The sequence below is a fragment of the Heliconius melpomene genome, chromosome 1 (genome assembly GCF_056956725.1).
Source record: "Heliconius melpomene rosina isolate 202511_hmr_F chromosome 1, ASM5695672v1, whole genome shotgun sequence".
NCBI classification, from domain to species: Eukaryota; Metazoa; Arthropoda; class Insecta; order Lepidoptera; family Nymphalidae; genus Heliconius; species Heliconius melpomene.
In genome coordinates, this window is record NC_140389.1 from 14,608,449 (window position 1) to 14,622,641 (window position 14,193).

Here is a 14,193-nt window from a genome sequence, read left to right on the forward strand (position 1 = left end):
CACATCTGCATAATGTGTAGTGTTCTACAGTAATGAAACGTCCATTACTCGAGTTATTAGTTAAAAGCGCGTAAATTATAAACCAGATGGGTCATAAATAAACCACACCCACGCAAAACACTGTTAATTCTTCGCAATCACAGTGCAACTCACCTCGTAGATTCGAATAGTTTTCATCATTATTATTCCAAAATTATCTTATTGTCTTAGATAAATATTGACTATTTAGTATTAACAATACCTACTTGTTAAGTATTTGATTTTTTTTTATTTTACTTTAAACTTTTTTTTGTATAATTTAGGCATAAAAAACTCTTCTAGATAAGTGTATATTTTTGTATAATATTCTAGTATATTCACTTAGGAGAATGATTTAAATTAGCTAGAGCGTTTAAATATGATCTATGAAGCACAGGTTTACTCTCAACATAGCTATGTGATAATATGATTATACTGACGTATTATAAGGATGTTCATCGGATGTGACGTGAGACGGAACTTCGTTTCCTACGCTTTCCACACCGTTGGTTTCTGCTCAAATCCCTTGGTTGCACGGTCGTGAGGTCGCCATTGTTTTAAGGCAATACTTTTAGATGTGACCATAAAAACATGTTGTTACAATTAAGTTAGCGATATATTTTCTTTTTATTATCATTCTTCTACTTTACTAGTGTTAAAGCACTCTATTTAGTATTTTCTGTAAATTTTAAATAATAGCATGCTTGTTGGGGGTACCCAACGCCGAGCATTGTCTTATCAAACCTCAAAAGAAAATACTTTTATTCACCAATGCGGAGTTCAAACCCGATGCGATTGCGAGTAGTACAATCTGACGCTATCCAAGTACGTCATGATGGCGTCAATGGCGCCATGATGGCATCCTGTTTTAGTTACTTAGTCTCTGTAAACATTATAAGTTTCATATATTTTTTTAGTTATATTATACCTTTGATCAACTAAAATTTGAGTAAATATGGAAATGAATTAAGTTATTTTTTTTATTTACTTATAAATAAATCTATGTATTGTTTTTGACACAGCAAACAAGAACTCGAACACCGTTAGTATTGCTATAAAAACATTAATGATTCAATATCCTTTCTAAAACTGGCATCACGAATTAATTTAGGTCGCACATGATTGTATTTAGACTCTTGCAATATGTCCTCCATGTGTTAATTAAATAAAATTGTATGAGATATATCCGTAGTCGTGCAAAATATATCATGTTGTTAAGGGCCCTTGTACTGCTTAGTATTCGATTATACGTTCTTTAAAAATGATATATTTTATACTTACTAATAATAATATATTTTATTATATTATGTATTTGTTTAAGTAGATGCTAGATTTAAATATTAGTTTTTAAATATTACTTTGTGTCAAATAGAATTTAAAAATAGTTATCTTATGCACAGTGTCTTCTACCAGAAGAGAGAGAAGGTCCCCTTCGTTGCTCCTGCGCATATTGTAGGATGTGTCGAGTGGATACAGCGCGTGCTCTATCTCGACTTTAAATCGGGTGTAAACAAAACGACGAGTTTTAGACGATCATACCAGATGTTTTTGAGATTTGATATAGATTTGTTTTAATTTGATATAATATAAATTAATAAAGTCAGTCCGGTAAAGTATATATTAATATTTAATTACCAAAATATAAAAAATACAATATAGGAAGGTATTTGTTTTAAAATCTTATTATTTAAAAAATGGGCCAATCGTCACGCAGGGGCACTAACGTGCGATTATAAACACAACAGGTTGTGAGTTCGATTTCCATTCGGGAAATTGAAATATTTAAAATTTTCAAAAGGTGGCAAAGCGCGGCATTAAGTTCCACCGTTCAATGCAATACGTAAGACGTAACGTGGAAAACAGAAGTGTCTTAATGGGAACGGAGTGTATTAGCACTAGGTTCCTAGATTCCCTTTGTCATCTTGGTATGTGCGGGAAACAGCGTGAAACTAAAAGAAATAATATTAGAATTAAATATATATCGTCCTTTGATACCAACATAAATAATATTAAGTAATAGTTAATTTACTGATAAAAAATATTTTTAAAAGTCTTTAAATTCTGACTCAAATCGACAACGAGAGGCTGGCGTAATTGACTCTTCGGGATACTTATCAAAATATGTTGAATCATCGGGATGTTTAAATTTAGGAAGATATGGTGGTGGAAATCTACAGTTGAGAATAGCTTCCCACTCAATTCCCTTAAACCATTTATGATTTTTGAAATCCAAGACACCGTTTTTCATCACGCCAAATCTTTTACTTATATCAATTTGAAGAGTATTCCGAATAAGATCCCTTAAATCAGAATTAAAACTTGATGGACACCTGTATCGTCCAGAAACAATTTTTTCATAAGTTTTCATAGGTTCATTTGCATAAAATGGTGGATACCCTGCGTTCATTTCATAAAGCAGAACTCCAAATGACCACCAATCTACCGAAAACCCATAACCCTTGCTTAAAATTAATTCTGGCGCTAAATATTCTGGAGTTCCACATAAAGTCCATGTCCTGCCGTTTAATACCTTGCAGAAACCAAAATCTGCTATTTTTAAGTAACCACTTTTATCTATCATTATATTTTCAGGCTTTAAATCGCGATATACTAAATTTAAAAAATGAAGGTACTCCAAAGCCAAAATAACTTGACTTGCATAGAATTTAGCAATTGGTTCATCGAACTTTCTCATTTTCCGAAGGTGACTGAACATCTCTCCGCCAGGCACGAATGGCATTATAAAATAAATGTAACTATTGTCTTTAACACTAAATTCCATGGAAACGGTAAAAGGAAATCTGATAGCCTCAAGTATACGTTTTTCATATAATGTGTGATCAACTTGTTTCATCTTTATAATTTTCTCCTTTTCTAACACTTTCATGGCGTATAGTTTTTGAGTTTTTACATGTTTTAATAAAATAACTCTACCGAATGCTCCAGTACCCAAGGTCCTTATACGTTCCAAATCTGTAAATACTAAGCTTGATTTAACTTCTTTACACCATCTTTGATGGAATTCTATTTTAAGTTGGGTCAAATACTGCTTATATTGTTGCTGCTGCTGTTCTGTATACCCGTCTCGCACCTCGGCGGACGTAGATTGCATAGCTTTATTTGACATGTTTTCAACAATCGTTACATTCGCTTTAATAATCTCATTACATTATATTTGACAGTCACGATATTGGAAATAGGCCAACTCGATTTTCGTGTTTATTCAATTGTAAACGTACAGTACTAAAAATAATATGATTTTTTTCATTTGTCTTAAAGGAAATGTTTGCGAATGTTATTTCGAGATTCAAAGTTCGATATAAGGGGAATGGGGGAAGGGTGAATGTGCAGGCTTAAGGGAGAGGGTGGTGGGATCAGCTGTTCGAGGGTGACACGCCATATTCAGCCGGCCGGTCGGCGTCCCGACTGCCGTATTGATCAGACGGCACGTGGAACTTATTATATTATGTAGGTTTCCTAAAACTTTTCCCCCAACGTTCATTGGGTATACAAAACGAATGAAAATGAACACGTTTATTTGCCAAGTAAAATCTTAATTCTACTGCTTCACTTTATATTTATTGGCGGACAAAATCTAATAATAAACTATTAGATAACTTCAGTAAACAGTGCTTTACAAAAATGTCACGATTCTCAGTTGAATAATATTTGATATACTAACCGCAATAAGAAGCAAATATTTATATTACTGTTGGCACTCATACATAACTAAATTAATTCAATATTATTATTTTATATCAGTTGTTTGTTTTCCAACACGGTTTCATAACGAACGCAATATAGTGAAACATCAAAAGGCACGGTCGCTAGCAGATTTTTCAGGCAATTTAGTTGACTTGTGTCAATTGCCGTAAAGCTACGAAATGTGAATTTTATATTCGTTTGAGGCGAGGTCGTTCACCTTCATAATATTACTTATATTTGTATTTTGGAGAAATATTTACATTCCACGTATAAAATAAAACATGTTTTTTTTAAAGATTATGAAGGAAAGCTGTTATTATTACACAGACCATTAAATCGACTATATAACCTTTCTCCGTTTCTCTCTGTTCTCCTACATCGGGAACTACCTTGAACTATAAACATTTTTTTGTGTAAATTTAATTATATACATAATTTATTTAATTACATACATATTTAAATAAATGCTTTTAAATATAATGATTTTTCTGCGTTTATTTATTTATCCAACTTTAAATATTGACTCACATACTAAAATTATTTCAATTGCTTACAATTATTTACCATTATAAATAACGGTATACTTACACATATTAGCAGAGCGCGTAAAGTGTAGATTCTTTAATAGATAGTAATGTACGACGCGTCGTACGTTACGATACCGTTACTTTTATTTCACTCATTCATACCATTTGGTAGACTTTTTATTCTTAGGTTATTTTAGTAATGTCTATATATTAGTTTTATTTTTAGTGTTAAATAATTAAGTAGGTATTAAAATAATAAGTCATTTTACGTCTTCGATGTGAGGAATAAAGAATGTGTTAAAAATAAAATTGGAAATGTTCACAATGGATGCCTTTCACTAGCATAATGACACACAGATACGTATTGATGATTCTATTATTCAAATCAACGTTTCATTGTTGTTTGCTGTTTGCTTCTTTGTTAGTCGAATGGGGGCACATTTCGTCAATCATTATTAAAAGTATCTAATTAATGTATTCTTATGAGTATTTGATAATGTATCCAATACGATGCTAGCGATATATCAGTTTGTTTTTTTTTTGATGAAATTTTACTATTACTAAGATATCTGACGTTCCCTGATAACATAATCTACTAATAGTTTATTTACTTCCTTGTATGAAAAATACTATTTTTTTTTTTTCAATTTTTGAAGTAGAACTATTGTACAAATTGTAGGTACTTGCTGAATACTTTGCTGATCGGTGTATGTAATGCTGTTACATACAAAAACAAGCTATACAGGAGTATACAGGTTCCTATTGACTCGCAAACAGGAATAATGATACATTATAGTATGTAATCTACTATGAATTGTGTGTCGGCGTACGAAATTTAAAGCAACTGTAACAAGTAGTTATTGCGTAGATAATTGGGAATTGTATTGAATTCCAATACATTTTCCTGAATTGGTTCTATATAAATATATATTCTACGGTTTAACTCATTTTATACAGTCGGTTAAGTGCGTTTGTAAAAACTAAAATAATATTTGTTCTGAGTTATTTTAGAAATTAAATTATTTTCAAATATTATCAGCTTCACGCTGTCTCTCACTCTCAGCAGGGTAGACTAAGGGAACCTAGTGTTCAGACTCTCCATTCTCAACCATTTTTTTTTAAATATTATCATTAATCTTGTATTATAATTTAATTTAAACAAAAAATAAAGACATTTTTAATCGCAACATACTTTGTGAGTTTTTTTTAACATTTACTACGAATAGCGATCTATATTTCTACGTGACAACATCACGTCAACTTCGCCTATCATCATTTAAATTTATTATATACTGACTCATGTTTGTCTTTAACTAATATACTTAATAGACGGCGGCCCTGGACAATATAAGACGTTTCAAATTTGAAGTAGAAATTGTTAGGTGCAGCCTTTTTGTTTGATATATTTTTCGGTCAAGGCTATAAAAGACCCGCAATGCACTTATATAAATGTTGGCATGAAATGAGCACACCTACTGAGATATAAATCTATTTTTAAACTTAATACAATATATTAATATACAAGACATAATAGTTACTTTTTAATAAATTTGGTTTTCAATGTTGGTAAATGCTTTGTTTCATCATCTTCACACAGCAGGGCAGAGGAACCTAGTGTTAAGACACTCCGTTCCCCCCTTTCCGCCAAATTCTGAAGGCACTCCGTATTGTGTGGCAGAACTCAACCGCACTTGTGCCTCTACCATATACCAGAGCGAAGAAATAAAAATATAAACTTAAATAAATATTTCATTTCCACGAATGGAGATCGAACCCACAACCAGTCACCTCGCCTCTGCGCCACGACTGGCCTCTTTGCTTTCATAGTTCATGGTAACACATTCTCTCTCACTCGGTCTACATTACACAATTGTTCTTAATTTATAAATAAACAGATATATAACCATACAATGGTTGAACCGGTGGTCTTGAAGACGTAATCGCGTGTAGACCTTTTCTATTTAGACATTATGTCAGATTTGCGCCGGTCAAGGTTGTGGAGGCCCCCGTCCGTACCAGACTTGGCAGTTGGCACAGCGTCGTTTACCGCATTAATGTTTTTTATTTACTTTTGTAATGTATATTATGGCAAATATTTATTTGGTGTTAAGAATAGGACAACAGTAGGTCAGTGGCGTAGTGGCATATACATACGTGTGACTGCGAAAGGCTGTGGGTTCGATTCTCACTTCTTCGTTCTCTTGTGCCGAAAAAAAATTTTTATTTGATTTAGTTTGGCAAAAGCGCGGGGTTGAGTTTCGCCACCTAACTTGAAATGTCTCGAGAATTCGGCGGAAAATTTTGAGTGGAGTGACTCTAGGCTCCCTCTCTCTGTATACTCTGCTATGAGCGGGATAAAGCGTAAATCTAGAAAAAATGAAAAAAAATATATAAATGTGTATTTAATAAATCACACTAAACAAAGTTTTGGTAGTTAACATTTTAAGGAAAAAAAGAAAAGGTTTCAAGTTGAAATACGATTTTTTTCAAGCATTTTAAATCATGACGAGCTTAAGCTGGAAAAGCCAACTAACTAGTAACGTTAAAAAATAGACTCATTAATGCCATGTGCTAGTGGCGGTTACTTTTCGAGGACGTTTCAAACGTAAAAACTAGACCACAGACTTGTTTTCGAATATTTACTTTGAAGCGGTTCGTGTTTTCGCGTCTGGTAATATTACCTCTGTACGTATATCTACGTGTATTTTTTTAAGCTTTTTAACTTCTGATCCCGCTTATAGCAGAGTATGTAGAGGGAGCCTACTGTTAAGACACTCTACTCTCTACTTTCCGGCGAATGGCTTAATAGGCATTGCAGAATTGAAAATATTTAATTTCCTCGAGTGGAAATCGAACCCATAACCTGTCGCGCTTATAATCACACAATTGTGCCCCTGCGGCAAGACTGGATTTAAATATTTAGTTAAAGTATTAAAAAAAATCATTGTGTTTAATGTAAGCATACATCCCTGTGTACATAATATAGGGAAATATTGAAAAAAAGCGTAGCAATAAAGTTGGGAACGCAGTTATTGCTTTTCGCGTACTATTTGCGTACCACTTGAACGGAGGTTATCGTCGTGCTATTTTTTTTTTTCCGATGAAAATAACATACTTGTTTTATTTATAGACGAAACTGTTATTACTATGTAATTTGACAAAGTTTGTATATTATAAAAAAATAACTATTTAAATAAATAAGTAGAATTGAATTAATTATACACATATTTAAAATGCTATAATTAAAAATGGATTAAAATTAATTTAAATGTTTTATGCTATAAGCAAAGAAAGACGTTGAAGAAACACTCTACTCATCTTACCATATTATAATTTACTATGATTTATTTTTGCATATTTACTGGAATATAGCTGTTAATTAGGTTAGAAGTGCGTTTATATATACAATCTATTTTAATTTAACCTTTCACTGACCAATCGCATGTTCATTGCCATGGATCTACCCTTTATCGTTTGTGCCCCCTTTGACCTTCGTCAGATCTCTAAAAATATTATATGTCCATATTGAATATTGGATACTAAAACAGTTTGTTAATATCAATTTTTATATATATAAATATGCTTCTATTAGGACGAGTTATAAATAAATAACTATTTAATAAAATCTAAGAATTTGAATTACAGGCACTTTTAATTGTCAAAATAGTTGTAGATGCCGACGTGACGCAGTGGCACAAGGGTGTGACTGTAACGCGACGGTTGTGGGTTCGATCTCCACTCGCGGAAGTGAAATATTTATTTACGTTTATAGGTATTTCCATTTTTTCGCTCTGGTTTTGAGGCATAAGGGCGGCGTTGAGTTCTGCCACTCAACACGCAATGCCTCTATAATTCGGCAGAAAGTGGGGAACGGAGTGTCTTGACACTAGGTTCCCTCTGCCTACCCTACCCTATAATACAGCGTGAAGCTGATTTTTTTAATTTTGATTTTTATAAAAATTATAGGCTAATTCTAATAATAATAAAAAATAACGTAAGATTTTTAAGTTCAATTTAAATTTAGTACTAAATCAATGTATAAAAGAAAACCGTAAGCTGCGTTTATTTACATGTGCCGGTTAAGATTGACGATGTATCCGTACTTGGTTTCAGTTTTTTTCAGTTTATAGACATTTATTCTCAATAAGACCTAAGCCACTTACTTGAGAACGATACTTTAACACAATAGTTAAATTGTCGTTGTCAATTATTACATTTACAAATACAAACTTATAATAATTTAAGATTAAGTTGCTGTGACAAAAATAGTAAATTTTGTACTTACTTAACACATTGTTAATAATTATCGCGAACATATTTAGCCAATTGAAATTTAAATGTGTTAAATGAGTTAACATTTTTTATAAGTGATGGTACTTTATTGTAAAATTGCGCTCCTTCGAAAGTTATCATTTTTTTACCGTAATTGGTCCTTGTTCTGGGCAGCACCAATAAACTAGCTCGGCATTCACGAACTGAGCGTCCACTAACATCTTGTATTTTAGTAAAGGATATATTACTGTGTACGGTTTTATTAAGTATTTTTCGTATATAGATACAGATGTTGTAGACGTGCAGTTGGCGAATTGTCATTATTTTTGTGTATTCATAAATTTTTGTTGTTGATGCTAATCGTGGATAATTAAATATCAGTTTAATGCATTTGTTTTGAGCTCTTTGTATGTTTGATAATTTAGTTTTGGCGGCACTACCCCAAACCTCAACCAGATACAGCAAATGGGGCTTGACTAGCGTATTATAAATGACGTAGCGCATTTTACACGGTATACACCTTACAATGTTACGCAGTGATCCCAGCAGCGTCGAGAGTTTGTTTGATATGTGATTTAAGTGTGCGTTCCAAGACAATGTGCTATCCATAATTATTCCGAGGTATTTTTCACTGGTTTTTTGCTTAATTGGGAGATTATTAATAACGAGCGGTTTGTGTAAGGAAATAGGCTTATTTTTAGCTTTAAAAATTATGTAACATGTTTTGGAGATATTTATGGTTAGAAGATTGTATTGGAACCATGTATATAGCCTGTTTAAGTCTTCTTGAGCTTGTGCAATGATAGTGGTCATAGATGATCCAAAATAAAATAGACAGGTGTCATCGGCATATAGAGTGAGATGCCCATTTAGCCCAATTTCGGTAATATTATTTATATAGATTAAAAAGAGCAGTGGGCCCAAAATTGAGCCTTGTGGAACTCCGTAATTTACATGAACAATACTACTTTGATATTTGTTATTGCCCATTTTCACCACCTGAAATCTATTATCTAAAAAAGACTTAAACATATTTAAGGCAATTCCTGTAATTTTTAGAGTTTCTAATTTTTTTATAAGAAGGGTATGACTAACTGTATCGAAAGCTTTTTTTAGATCAATAAATATCCCCAAGACATATTTTTTATTGTCAATATTGGATCTAATTTTAGTAACTAAATCGATCATTGCAGATAGTGTATTGCTTTTTGGTCTGAATCCGTATTGCCTTTCCGAAATTAAGTTCATGGAATTCAAATAAGTTTCTAACCGATTGTATATTATTTTTTCTAATAATTTTGATAGGACAGGCAAAACGGAAATTGGCCGGTAGTTGCCTGGGTCCGTTGTAGACCCAGATTTATGAATTGGAGTTACCTTCGCGACTTTTAGCGTATCAGGAAACTTTCCCTGGGATAAAAGTTTATTAAAACACTCAGTTAATTTAGGTGCTATTATATGTTTTATGCACTTCAAACATTTTGTATTTACTCCGTCTATACCTGTGCTGCAATTCGAATCTAGATTATTAATTAATTTTAAGATTTCCATGGAAGTGCATGGTTTAAAAACAGAAAACTCATAAGTTAATTGAGGGACTATTTTAGGGAGGGCTGGGGTGGTATCGTTATGAAATTGTTTAGGTATCTTATCTGCTAGTTGCGACCCTATTGTGGCAAAGTAATTATTAAAGGTTTGACATATGTTAGTTGGGTCAGAAATATGTATAGAGTTAACTACTAATTTTGGAGGTGTATGGTTAGATCTGATTTTATTTACTGCTAGAGAGTTGATTAAATTCCACATCCTTTTCGGATATTTGGCGCATTTTATGAATTCTTTATAGTAGTAAGAGTTTTTTGTGTCTTGAATTTGTTTAGCTACTTGAATTTTTTTTAGGATAAATTTTTCTTGTAAATTATTATCGTGGGGTGTTTTAAGGCATTTAGCCCATAATGTGTTACGTTGATTAATTTCGTCAATGATGTATTTATTAATCCAATCGTTTTGAGGTGTGTTTAATATTTTAGTTTTGAGAATTTTATTTGTTTGTATACAGGATATTAATTTATTTTCAAGTTGTGTATAATCATTACTTAATTCCTGAAAATTTACGTTTTCTATTGCTTTGTACAGATTTTTGTAATTAATTGCTTCATATTGTGTTCGTATTTTTTGTGGAGGTTTAATTTTCTTAAGTTCTAAATATATTTGTTTATGATCAGATAGTGTTGAGTTAATTAATGCCATGTGGTACTTGTCGTTCCTTAAATTCGTGGTTACGTGATCTAAGATTGACTTCTTAGTAGTAACTTCTCTGGTGCAGTATTTTTTAGTTATTTTATTCAGTATGATATGACCAGCTTCTTTAAGTAAGTTTTTATATAGTTTAGAATGATTATCTTTGGCAAGTAGGTCAATATTAAAGTCTCCGAATGCTAAGGCTCTCTTTCGCTGTTGTAATTGGGATCCATATACTTCGAGAAAGTCTCTGTAGTTAGTGTCCCCAGGGTTATATACAACTCCAATATCTAGTGAATACCTTTCTAGTTTAACCCACAGATAATTGTTTCCGCCCGAGTAGGTTGATTCTATTAAAGAATGTTTCAAATCGTTGTGAATATATGCTGATACTCCTCCTCCTCTGGAATCGGTCCGGTAGTTATAATAGTGAGAGTAATTATCAATCTTCAATTGTAAAGCTTGTATTTCAGAAGAGATCCAGGTTTCCGTTATAAGAATGGCATGTATGGTGGTCGGTATCGATCGTAAAATGCATTTGAGTTCATCTAATTTGCCTTTTTTTCGAATACTGCGTGCATTTAAGTAGAAAAAATTCAGTCGAGATTTACTGGTCTGCAAAATATTGTAGTTATCTATGATTTGATATGTATTATTCTCTGAGCTCAATACGTTTGGATTATCTAAAATTTTAAGTTTTTTGTAGATTGTTTAATTATTGTGGGTGTTCCATGAATATATTTAATAGTTAAGTCAGTTTCTCCACCGTCTTGACGACGCACTAATTCTTCTTGGATGTATTTTAAAAACTTTTGTTGAGCTGGAGTCTGGTCTGAGAATAACTTAATAGGTGCTGGTACCTTATTTTTGTTCCGTAAAAGATTTTTTACAGGCATTGAAGTGTCATAGCATACTTTGACGCGACGAGTTCTTCCAATTGAGTACTTTCCAAGTCGGAAGACTTTGATTGGGTTCGGTAGGTTGCTATCTACCGTCGATAATAGTTTTATAACTTCAGACTCGTCTTTAGATACTCCTGACAGTGTACTAATGCCATCTTGCTCAGGCAATCCCACGATTATAATGTTTTTTTCTCTGCTAGTACGGTCCTGTATTTCTTTCATGATTTGCTCATTCAGACTTAGTTGATTTTCATGGATCATAGCAGACGATGGAGAGCTTCTTAAGGTATCTAATTGAGATTGTAGCTGCTTAATTACATTTTCTCCTGAGGATATTTGCTTATACAATTTAGACACCTCACCTTTCAGGTTAATTTGCTCTTCAGTAATGACAGATGCAGATGCTCTGATCTCATTTATTTGTGTTACATTGCTGCGTGCTAAGGTCATAATCTGTTCGTTACTTGACTTCAATTCGACAATTTCCGTCTTCACTTCAGCTATGCTTTCTTGCATTTTAGTCATGATCCGTTCGTTAGAATCCACATACTTTTCTAGAAGTGAGCTTATACGAGATAATTCCGAGCGAACCTCCTTTATTTCTATGGAACATCCGCACTCATTTTCGGGTAAGAATTTTCTCTTGCGAAACGTTATCTGTGCATCTTGTGTAGCTGCTATTGTGCTTAATTTCGATAAATCCGGTTGCGACACGCTGGAACCAGAAACGGGACTACCAGGCCCAAGGTTCTGACCGCGAGGCGATCTTTGTACGCTCATTATTAGTCCAATATAATTATAAACCAATACAAAGAAAAATATGTTACCTTGTATTATCGTTATTACAAAGATGCGCAGGAGTTTAGCTGTGCCACATTCAATTTAAAGTTTCGTTACATCATCGAAATTGAAGCGCTGCTTTTTTTGTTCCATAGTGTTTATTAAACGTTGGTACTTTTTTTAGACGGTTCCAAGACGCGCGAGTTCAAGTTTTTGTGTGTTTCGCGCTTTATCTCGCGTATAGCTGGGAACGTAGTGTTAAAGCATTGTGTGTTGAGTCGCGGAACTCAACGCCGCGCTTTATTAAACGCATTAAATCAACCACTTTTACTTGTCTTGTCTTTAACATTTGTTTTGTTATATTTTTTTTTGTTACGTTTATTATGTTTTCATTACACTATGAAGTGCTATTCATATTATTGCTTAATAAAATGTAGCGAAACTTCATCTTAAGTAGCAGGTTCCAGTAGATCACAAAACGTTCTTAAATGTATTGGCGTGATTCTGCCTCGCGATCTTTTTACGATAATCATAATATATTTAGGTAAATATTTATAATGATTAAATATATAAAAATACAATTTAAAATAATTATCATTTGAAGTACATACAAATTAACCATTATTTCTTATATTCGCATAGAGGACATACAAGCTAGTACCCATTACACATCACTCAGTTTCCTTATATTAAGCGATTTGTTTATAGTTGATGCACAGGCCGGCATATCAAAAGGTTATTCAGCCTTGGTTGTCTCATGTGAGTCACTTTTAGTACCGAAGAATTGTATTTGCTATACGCGCCGGAAACTACACCATATAATTATTATCAAAGGCGAGGTCTCTTGCCCTGCTCGCTGTAAGGTGCATTTAGTATGTATAAGGCTAATGCACCGTAGGCGAATTGAACGTAAGTAAGCGACTAAGGCTTTCAGAAAGATTATTAGGATTACTTGAGATTTTTTTGCCTGAACCTTCTTTCAGATATTTAGATTATGCTTTTTTGTCTATAGCAATATTTATTTCGTAAAAAAAGAAAATAAACTGTTCTAGACTTTTGAATTAAGGAGTCTTTGTCATAGGCAAATAAGACCAAACAGTGATTGTAAAATCGAATTTAGTTGCAAAGCTTAATTTCCCTATGGACATCCTGTCTCAAGTAGCGAATTGCATTGTCTGAATCTATTCTCTATATCACTTGGGAATTATCTGTAATAGTTTTAAATGAATTCTTGTGTATTTTGTAATGTTTTGGAAGCATTAATTCTATTGTACTATACGAGTATACTTGCATATGTCTAACTCTATAGTAGATACTTAAGTTTGGAACTGTATAGCTAATTACATACATATTTCTTATAATAACCAAAACACCTGTTATTTATTGTAATAATTAATTCAATAAACATTAGTTTAAACGTTACTTATGCTTACAATAAATTATTATCAAATAATATAAAAACTATTTATAGTATAAACCTTACAAGATTTAATATTAACAGCTATTAACTTTATCAGCAAGAAAGAAAATTAACAATTTAGACAATCAATGTATGAAACTTATTTCATTTATTATTTTTTTCTTGGCATAGGAACAACAAGTATTGTTTAAATAAAACAATATGATAAACTAGACGATATTAGATCTTGTAATAGCTGCGTTTGCGGTTACTTGTTGCAATGAAATCCCACCACAATGAACCCTTCCACCTGAGCCGGTGCCATCGAACCTCGTATCTGGTGCTTATT

The 14,193-nt window shown here is 32.6% G+C and overlaps 1 protein-coding gene and 1 pseudogene across 1 annotated transcript in view; one reads left to right on the forward strand and one right to left on the reverse strand.

Annotated features, from left to right (window-relative positions):
* The window catches only part of Lrch (Leucine-rich-repeats and calponin homology domain protein), a 54,907-nt gene that overhangs the window by 11,237 nt on the left and 29,477 nt on the right, over positions 1-14,193 (forward strand). The gene's annotated exons all lie outside the window — the stretch shown is intronic.
* Positions 2,063-3,152, reverse strand: LOC146541637 (cAMP-dependent protein kinase catalytic subunit alpha pseudogene; annotated as a pseudogene).